Source organism: Vicugna pacos, chromosome X (genome assembly GCF_048564905.1).
Source record: "Vicugna pacos chromosome X, VicPac4, whole genome shotgun sequence".
Lineage (NCBI taxonomy): Eukaryota > Metazoa > Chordata > Mammalia > Artiodactyla > Camelidae > Vicugna > Vicugna pacos.
The window spans coordinates 45,193,893-45,202,234 of record NC_133023.1 but is presented as its reverse complement, the minus strand read 5'-3'; the positions used below and the strand labels follow the sequence as shown (position 1 = coordinate 45,202,234).

Here is an 8,342-nt window from a genome sequence, read left to right as displayed (position 1 = left end):
CAGCCATAAAAACCGACAATATAGGAGAAGCAAGATGGCGGAGTAGAAAGACGCTTATAGCTCACCCTCTCCCACAAATACACCAAAACTCACATCTACAGACCCATTCAGCCAACCAGAGAACCTGCCGAACTCCGACAGAACATCACACTCTTTGAAAGACAAAGACACCAAAATTCTGGTAGGAAAAAAGGAAAAAAGAAATAAGAAAAAACAAAACTGTGTGGAACCAGTCCCATGGGGAGGGAGCAGCAAAGGAGGTCTGGCGCTCGGTTGCTGGGTTTCCCCTGTCCAAAGGAGAGGTCAGTAGGACAGAGGGGGAACCTCCAGGACTCAGATCTGCCCCAAGCATCCCTTGACCAACAGAACTGAGTTAAATGGGCACAAAGCATCCCCATGACACCCAATCTGAGATGCAAGTTGGCAGCTGGGGCCGGGGCAGGTGGCCTGAGCCGGGTGGAGGACTAGGGTGGCTGCATTGAGGCAGCCCCGGGGGACTGCAGGGTGCTGCTTGTCATAGCTGGGAGGGGATATGGAGCAGAACAACCTCGGTCCCCCATAAATTGCAAAAAAAGCAAAGCAACACGGTTGGTGTGCCCTGGGTGGAGGGGCACCATAGCCTTTGTCTCCTCAGACCTGCACCACCATTACTGGCACTTCTCGCAAGAAGAGAAGCCTGTGCTACCACAGCCGCCATCTCCTCCTGTGCGCAGCACCTGGGAGGGGGTGGGGCTGAGACCTGAATCCACACCCAGGGGCTCCACAACCTCCTAGACAGGACTGAGTTTTGTTTACAGCTGGAGGCAGATAGGATTTTTCTGCCCTTGCACCTCAGAGAACTCACACTACCAATACAAATAAGGAGCTGAGATTTGGCATGGAGCAGAGGCAGACTGTTCCACGGTGTTCCCTGAGCCTGCCTTCGGAACACCAACCCAAGGCGGAGCAGGAAGTTGCACAGAGCAGTTGAGCGACTGGCGCTGGGAAAGGGTGGGCGGCAACCCGCTTTCCTGGTAGGAATGCAGCACTTGATCATGGTGCTGGAAAGGGGCGTGATCCACCCACATGCCTCCCCCCACCCTCGAGTGCAGCATCTGACTGTGGCATCGGGAGGGGGAGTCACCCACCAGCCCACTGGATAAGAGCTCAGCGCCTGACCCAATGTTGGGAGGGGGCGCAATCTGCTAGCCGACAGCCATTGGGAGCAGCACAGAATCGGGTGCCAACAAAGGGCCTCTGGAAACAGCAAGCTGAGTTCGCGACACAGGATGAAGACACAAAACCTCTCAATAAAATCATTAAGAGCACAGTATCTCCAGGAGAACTAGATAACTGATACTCCTTAAGCCACAGTGCCAGAGAGATATGAACAATATGAAGAAGCAGAGGAACCACTCCCAATTACAAGATCAAGAGAAATCCCCTGAAAGCACGATCAAGGAAGTAGACATTGATGGCCTACTAGACCAAGATTTCAAAAAAGGAGGCATCAGAGTACTGAAGGAACTAACAGAGATAGCGTTTAGAGATATAAAATATGTCAAAATGAAATAGAAGCTATAAAGAAGAACTAAGTAGAATTAGTCAACTAATTTGCTGAGATGAGATCTGACCTAAAGGCTGTACAAAGCAGGCTAGATAATGCAGAGGACCAAATAAGTGACCTAGAAAACAGGGCAGCAGAAAGCACTCAATCAGAACAACTGAAAGAAAAACAAATAAAAAATAATGAAAACAATATAAGGGACATATGGTATAAAATAAAACATGCCAATCTACACATAATAGGAGTTCCAGAAGGGGAGGAAAGAACAAAGAGGATTGAAAAGATATTGGAAGACATTTTGACTGAATATTTCCCAAACCTAAAGGAATCAGATATCCAAGTACAGGAGGCTCACAGGGTCCCAAACAGGAAGAACCCAAACAGACCCACACCAAGATATATTATAATCAAGATGGCCAGAGTCAAGGATAAAGAAATGATCCTAAAGGCAGCAAAAGCAAAGAGTGAGTTACAAGGGAACCCCCATAAGGCTCTCAGCTGATTTCTCTACACGAACACTACAGGCCAGAAGGGAGTGGCAAGATATATTCAAAGTGTTTAATGAAAAAAAGATGCAGCCTAGGATACTCTATCAAGCAGGGTTATCCTTTAGAATAGAAGATATAAAGAACTTCACAGACAAGCAAAACCTAAAAGAGTTTAGCAACACTAAACCCATGCTAAAAGAAATAGTGACAGGTCTACTCTAAATAGAAAAGAAGCAGGATGCTCCAAAAATGAGAAACTCATAACTGGAAAGGAGATAACTGCCATGAATTACAAAAAGAATTAACACAAAATTGTAAAATAAGACATCTAAACCATAAGAGTGGGAGAGGCAAACAAGGAAAGCCATTGTGGAAAACAGTATGGATATTCCTCAAAAGACTAGGAATAGACTTACCATATGACCCAGGAATCCCACTCCTGGGCAGAAATTCAGAAGGAACCCTACTTCAGGATGACACCTGCACCCCAATGTTCATAGCAGCATTATTTACAATAGCCAAGACATGGAAACAGCTTAAATGTCCATCAACAGATGACTGAACAAAGAAGATGTGGTATATTTATGCAGTGGAATACTACTCAGCCATAAAAACCGACAACACAACGCCATTTGCAGCAACATGGATGCTCCTGGAGAATGTCATTCTAAGCGAAGCAAGCCAGAAAGAGAAAGAAAAATACCATATGAGATTGGTCATATGAGGAATCTAAAAACAAAAGAAAACAAAACATAAATACAAAATAAAAACAGACTCATAGACATAGAATACAAAGTTGTGGTTGCCAAGGGGGTGGGGGGTGGGAAGGGACAGACTGGGATCTTAAAATGCATAATAGATAAACATGATTATACTTTATAGCACAGGGAAATATATACAAGATCTTGTGGTAGCTCATAGCAAGAAAAAAAATGTGAGAATGAATATATATATGTTCATATATAAGTGAAAACTTGTGCTCTACACTAGAAATTGACACAACATTGTAAAATGACTATTACTCAATAAAAAAAAGTTAAAAAAAAAACCCAACATAACACAATTTACAGCAACATGGATGCTCCTGGAGAATGTCATTCTAAGTGAAGTTAGCCAGAAAGAGAAAGAAAAATACCATATGAGATCACTCATATGTGAAATCTAAAACAAACAAACAAACAAAAACATAGATATAAAACAGAAACAGACTCTTGGAGATAGAATACAAAGTTGTGGTTTCCAAGGGGGTGTGGGGTGTGAAGGGACAGACTGGGATTTCAAAAAGTAAAATAGATAATCAAGATTATACTGTATATCACAGTGAAGTATATACAAAATCTTTTGGTAGCTCAGAGCAAAAAAAAATAAGTGACAATGAATATCTACATGTTCATGTACAACTGAGAAATTGTGGTCTACACTGGAATTTGATACAACATTGTATAGTGACTATAACTCTACAAAAGAATGTTAAAAAAAAGAAGTACACTAATCACAAAAAGACAAATAAGTATGATTATACTTATATGTGATATCTAGAGTAGTCAGTCTCATAGAAACAGAAAGTTAGATGCTGTCTGCCAGTGGCTGCTGGAGGGGTAAAGGTGTTGTTTAATGTGTATAGAATTTTTGTTTTGCATGATGAAAAGAACTTTGGAGATTGATTCACATATGAATATACTTAATACTACTTAACTGGACAGTTAGAAGTATTTAAAATAGTTAATTTTGTGTAACGTGTATTTTACTACAATTGAAAAAAGAATGACATTTTGATACATTGCTACAACATGGATGAAATTTGAAGACGTTATGCCAAATGAAATAAACTATACACAAAAAGGTAAATATCTGATTCCACCGGTATAAGGTGCATAGAGGAGTTCAATTTAAAGGAACGGAATGTAGAAGGGTAATTTTCAGGAGCTAGGGGAGGGCAGGAATGGGGAGTTATCGCTTCATTGGTACAGAGTTTTAGTTGGGGGAAATGAAAACGTTTTGGAGGTAGATGGTGGTTACGGTTGCATATTAAGTATATGTGAATGTATACTTAAAATAGTTAAATGGTAAATTTTCTATTATGTAATTTTACTGCAATTTAAAAAACCGGTTGATATAAAATCTAAATTTGAAATACAATTTATGTTAACTCCTCATGATCTCCTCTACCTTTCTTGCCCGATCTCTCACCACTCCATCTACTTTCTAGTTTAGCTAAATGGTCTTTTAATTTGGTAAATATGCATGTTTTCTTGTCTTTGAACTTTCCTATTGTTATTCTATTTGATTCACGTCCTCTTTCTTTTTCTCTTGCCTAATTCCTACTCATCATTCTTTGGCTTTATAGAAGACATATTACTTTTTAATCTGCCCTACGTCCCTTCCTTTTGGAAATTGTCTGTCTCTGATTCAGTATGTTTGGTGAGACTGTCAGTCAAGGAGACTCACTTTCCTCTCCATAGTAGTGAGAATATAATCTTAGACTGGCCAATCAGAGCCCTCACACTGGTGGATAATGATTACTCCATAAATTGACGTGTGATTCAAGTAGGGTCAAACTGAATACTTTTTGAGCTATTGATATGGAGAGTTGGAAGAGACTGCTTCTGAGTGTGTGAGTTTAATGTAATGTAATCCTGAAGGTGCTGAGGTGCCATCTTTCTCAATATGAAGAGACAGCCTGACAGAAAATGACATATGCAAAAGAAAGCTGAAATGAGAGATGAAGAGAGATCTCAGAGAGCAACTTAAGCACATGGATCCAGCCTTGCCTTATAAACGTGTTTAATTATCTATCTGCTCTCCCTGTTAGACTAGAAGCTACATTGACTACTATCTTAATTACCATTACATTTCCAGTATTTTGTATGGCACTTATCATAAACAATCAACATATTTTGAAATATTGAATTATTATTATCTATGGGGTTATGTTCTTTCAACAATAATATAAATATTTATTTACCAATGTTCCGTTCTAATACTTTTATGATTTGATGCATTTCATTTAACTTTAAGGTATGAGGAGGGAGACCTAATTTGTTTTTTCCAAAATGATCAACCAAATGTTATTTACACTGTTTAATGTATGATTCAGCCCTTCCTCCCTAATTTGAAATGTGACCTCTAAAGTCTTATATAAGCCTATGTCCATTTCTGGGGTTTATACCCTGTTTATTGACTTGTGTACATATTTCTACATCAGTAATATGCTGTTTTAATTATTGTATCATTAATACATTATTTAATGTATATAAAGATCTCCCACAAAGTATCTTTAACTTTTTCTCTAATTTCTGAGCAATTCATGAACTATGTGAAATTTTTTTAATTGCTGTTTTCCCATTTTCCTTGCACTTTTCATCATAACTTTTATTAATGCTTTTAATTAAGATACCTGATTTATTTAACACTAAGTATTTTAGAAGTAAGGTGGAAAATAGCAAAAAACAAGCACACCAACCATCATGACCAGGAAAACAGTTAACATGTAAAAGAATAAGGGATATCATAGAATAAATACAATGGAAAAACTGACTTTAAAGTAAAGAGAATATGCTGGGAACTTAATTATTTTTTGTATTTTTTCCCTTATCCTTCACCACACCCCAACTTTCCTGATATTATCACACTATAAAGAATGAGTGAATGGCCATTTGTAGGAAGAAGTTCATACTTTGATGCCAGTTTTAGGAATATTTTGTATTTGGAATTATTAAGAAATATTTACTAAAAATTCACAATTTACTAGGTAGTAGTCATATAGAACTAACAGCAATGAGAGAAACAGTTTATTACAACCTTAATGGATTTATAGGAGTTCAAACTTATACAGCAAGGACTGCAAGTCACCAAAGGAGAGAACTGATTGGCTGTTGCAGGACCATCTCACAGGCATTATTTGCTTTGGTAAATTCACCATGATCCAGGCCAGGGCCTTCAATCTTAGAAGTCTACAGACTGATATTGGTCATGTCCCAGAATTCATCCAAATTCAGGTGGTGAAATTTCGCTGATTATATCATAAGACTGAAAGAAATAAGAAGAGAAGTATAATTTATTCATTTATATTGTTGAGAAATGCAATTATCATACAGACCAGATATGTCTGTTGAGAAGCTAGTGACCCACTTTTCCATCTAGACAGATTACAAGGAAAACAAAATCATCAGAGCATTTCTTCATAAACACTTAAGTCATAAGAGGCTGAGAACTGGCATCTTACATTATATCTGATGTATTTTCCTGTCATGTAGACCAGACGTTTCCATAACCCTAGTCATTTTTCTCTGAGAAAAGTTCTGGGATGTCTACTTCTGTGTTTCTTGTTTTTCTAGACTTCCATAATTGATCAACTTGTCCCATTCTGACTTCAGTATCTCTCAACATAATCTTATATTCTCCAGAAAAATCTATATCTGTTTACACAAATAATACATGACTATAATTGAACTGTATATAATCCTAACAACATAGACAAAATTACTCTTGCCATCAAACTACATTTCTTCAATTATCCTATCTCCAGAAAACAGAAGTATCAGTTCTTAATAGATCTTTTTCTCCACTTTTAAATGTACACACAGTACTTAACAATAGTTTTAGACAAGATGTTTTATATATAAATTCAATCATGCCATTCACACAATTCTGCAATTTGTTTTAATTCACTTAACAAAATGTCTTAATGATTTTTCCACATCAAAATAAACCTATCCCTGTATTGCAGTAGCCTCACAATATAACATTGATGGAATAATATGTTTAGTCATTCTTCTGTTAAAATGCATTTAGTATCTTTGTGACTTTTCATTATAACAAAAAAAAAAAAATGGGGGATAACGGCCAAGATGGCAGAGTAGAAGGATGCTAGTAGCACAACCTCTTCCACAAATACACCAGGACTGACATCCATGGACCCACCCATCCAATCAGAACACCTGCTGAACTTTGACAGAACATTGCCTTCTTCAAAAGACAAAATATACCACCAATCTGGTAGGAGAAAAGGAAAAAAAGAAAAAGGAAAATAGTGTGGGACCAGCCTCACAGGGAGGGAGTGGCAAAATAGGAACAACACTCATTTCCTGGGTCTCCCCCTCTCCAAAGGTGAGGTCAGTGGGACAGAAGGGGAACCTCCAAGGCTAGGATCTGTACCGAATAGCCCTTGACCAAAAGAATGAAGATAAACAGGAACAAAGGGTCCCCGTGACACCCAGCCCTAGAGGCAAAGCAGCCAGTGGGGGACAGGACAGGCTGCCCGATCCAGGCAAAGGACTTGGACCAACTGTATAAAGGCAGCCTCAGGGACTGCAGTGTGCTATGTGCCATTGCTTGGAGGGTATACAGATAGGAACAGCCTGGGTCACCCATAAAATATGAACAAAAAAAAGCAAAACAACACTGCTGGTGTGCCCTGGGGCAATGGCACCATTACCGGCATGTTCTCAGGTGAAAACAGGTGGGGCTCAGCAACAGCCACCATATTCCCCAGTGCACAGCTCCCAGAAGAAGGGGGTACTGAAACCTAAATCCATACATAGGGGCTCCACAAACCCATAGGTGGGACTGAGGTTTCTTTACAGCCCCAGGCAGAGGGGAAATTTCAGCCCTGGTGCCTCTGTGAACTCGAGCCTCTAAGACAAATGAACAAGGACCAGAGTACTGGCACAGAGCAGGGATGAGGGCTGGTGCGGCCTTATCCCAGATCCACCTACAGAGTGTGGAATCGACATGGCATGGGGAGTGGCACTGAACAGGGAAGTGACCTGCCCAACAACCATGAAGGAGCAGGGTGCCAGAACACCACATTGGGAGAGAGCATGACCTGCCCGCCTACTGGCACTGGGAGTAGCACAGACAAGGGGTGCAACCAGAGGGCCTCTAGAACCAGGGAGCAGAGTTCACACAGCATGGTGAGGGCAGGAGTGGTGACAACCACACAACAAAAAGGATCTTCTCAATAGCGAGGGCAGGCTCTGGCTGGCAGAACACAGGTCACACACCCAACCAAAGGGATAACAGGCAAAAGGCATGGAATACTTGGCAATCACCCATACTTAAGAAGGACACAGTCTCCATGGGAGCCCAACACTTTTTTTTCCTTCTTTTCTTTTTTCCTTTTCACATTAAATTTGCAATTATTTGAAAATTCTCATATCTATTTTAATCCCTTTTAAAAATGTCTTTTAAAGTATTCATATTAATTTTAAAAATTTGCTTCAATTTCATTTTCTTTCTCTTTGTTTTGTTCTATCAATTATACTGTTTTAAAATCTTTTATTCTTTTAAATTTTTAAAGTTACTCT

At 39.4% G+C, this 8,342-nt stretch overlaps 1 protein-coding gene across 3 annotated transcripts in view; it reads right to left on the bottom strand.

Moving 5' to 3' along the window:
• Window positions 1-5,803: 5,803 nt before the first annotated feature.
• NBDY (negative regulator of P-body association) overlaps window positions 5,804-8,342 on the bottom strand; it is a 219,786-nt gene continuing 217,247 nt past the window's right edge. For all 3 annotated transcript variants that reach the window (XM_072956521.1, XM_072956520.1, XM_072956523.1), the window contains one exon: window positions 5,804-6,063. The gene's annotated coding sequence lies outside the window, so the exon portion shown is untranslated. The remainder of the gene's footprint in view (window positions 6,064-8,342) is intronic.